Genomic DNA, 2,374 nt, shown 5'->3' on the forward strand with positions numbered 1-2,374 from the left:
CATATTCTTACCTAAAGTAGGAGTTGTTATCTCAACTCTTGGCTCTATTTAAGTTTTCTAAGCTTTGTTCCTACGTTCTCTCTCCTTCATTCTATAAATCATTGTTAGTCTCAAGCAATACTTAATCATTCCTTCGTTTAATAACAACATCATCATCTAAATTGTAATCAACTATTCTTTCTTGTATCTTGAATTTCTCATCAACTCTTACAGTCATAATACATATGATCAAATATGCATTGTTGCATGAGAGGAAGATTTCCAACAGTATAGACATTAGTATGTGGAGTCTAGTGGAGTCTAAAGTGTTCGGAGTTGACCTTTGATAGGTCTATAGAGAAGAATGGGTCCAACAGTGATCAGTGATTGGAGAAGGGGAAAGTTTCTATCAAACAAAGAAGGAAAGAAGTTATTAAACTATGAAGGAATCGTAACATTCCACTAGCCTCTACATCATGGCCCCCAGTTGGGGTGCCATTGACTGCAGAGTTTTCCTCAGAGTTTCTTCCGGATGGATTCGAAGAGTGAATGGGGGCCAAGAATCAGGGACTGGTTATTAAGAAATGGGCGCCCCAGTGTGTGATTTTGTCCCATCCTTCAACGGGAGGATTTTTGAGTCACTGTGGGTGGAATTCGACATTAAAGAGTCTGAGCCAGGGAGTTCCCATGATTGGATGGCCCATCGTAGCCGAGCAATACTTCAATTCGAAGCTTCTAGAGGACGTCGGCGTGTGTGTGGAGATGTGCAGAGGAAGTGAGGGAGAATTGGGGAAGGAGAAGGTGGAGAGGATGGTGAAGATGTTGATGTCGGAAGAGAGAGGTGGGCGACTGAGAGAAAGAGCAGCGGCCATGAGAGATGCTGCCAAAAGAGCAGTAATGGACCGTGTAGATGGAATTGACGAAGGCTCGTCCATGCGTGATGTTGACGACATGATACACAATATTTTGACCACTTATACTGGTTCTCAATCCTTGTGAAGGATGATAAGTATTGACACCGATTTTCATGTTTAATTGTCCCTGGGTTCTGTTGAGATCAGATGATGCCAATATTGAATTTACTTATTGTGGAGGGAAAACAGTATCCCTTAAATCTGTATGTGTGATATTTCTTAGTGCTCCTTACTTTGAGTGCTCCTTTCTTTAAGGACAATTTCTAAAATGATCACTACCTATATTTAGTCAACAAGTCATTATTTTGTATTTTTTAAATGCAATTTATCATCATTTTTCATATTAAAAGATCAATGAGAACTATTATTTTATATTTGTGATAATTTCTAAAAAATTGAAAGCGATGCTAAATTTTGTTAGATATTAGAATTGATATGTTATCTCTTATCTTATCATTGAAATATTGTTTTAATTATTATTTTATATTTGTGATATTTCTTAGTGCTCCTTACTTTGAGTGCTCCTATCTTTAAGGACAATTTCTAAAATGATCACTACCTATATTTAGTCAACTAGTCATTATTTTGTATTTTTTTAATGTCAATTTATCATCATTTTTCATATTAAAAGATCAATGAGAATTATTATTTTATATTTGTGATAATTTTCAAAAATTTGAAAGCAATGCTAAATTTTGTTAGATATTAGAATTGATATGTTATTTCTTATCTTATCATTGAATTATTGTTTTAATTATTATTTTATATTTGTAATAATTTCTAAAAATTTGAAAGCGATGCTAAATTTTGTTAGATATTAGAATTGATATGTTATCTCTTATCTTATCGTTGAATTATTATTTTAATTATTATTTGTTTGTTCTTAAATTGGCATATATCAAGTTTTTGTTTGAAAGTTAGATGTGAGATTTTGAATTTATAATTTTTGTTGATTGTTAGTCTAGAGGTTATCCAATATCAACATCAATCATTTTTAATTTCACCAATTGTCTATCCTTTAATTTTGTTTGAATAAGATAAATTTAGAATGATGTGTATAAATAGAAGTACAATAATTTTTCTATTTATAATAACTCACAATTATGATAATAATTATAGAAGTTTCTTACATGTTAAGGTTAGCATCATTACTTTTCATTTTCAATAGATAAAACTAATGAACTTGATTATAAAATTAAAATGATAAGGTTATTCCATAGGTTTGGTTATGATTAAATTTTTAGGATTATGGTTGAAAAATATTACTTCAGTCTTATATTCTTGTATCAATCACAATTCAAAAAACTTAATCATACATATGAAACAATCTTGCCATTTTAATTTTCCATCACTAAATTTTTTACATTATGATTAAATTTAAATGAATTATTAGAATTTTTATTTATAATTTAAAATAGTAATATTCTTGATGATTATTTAAAATATTCTAACTTTTTAAATGTACGATAAATAATTTTGTA

General features: G+C 30.4%; 1 pseudogene; it reads left to right on the forward strand.

Moving 5' to 3' along the window:
• Window positions 1-528: 528 nt before the first annotated feature.
• On the forward strand, window positions 529-978 carry LOC149577845 (UDP-glycosyltransferase 92A1 pseudogene; annotated as a pseudogene).
• Window positions 979-2,374: the final 1,396 nt, after the last annotated feature.

Source organism: Cupressus sempervirens, chromosome 1, assembly GCF_028749045.1.
Source record: "Cupressus sempervirens isolate cs-2001-9-10 chromosome 1, ASM2874904v1, whole genome shotgun sequence".
NCBI classification, from domain to species: domain Eukaryota; kingdom Viridiplantae; phylum Streptophyta; class Pinopsida; order Cupressales; family Cupressaceae; genus Cupressus; species Cupressus sempervirens.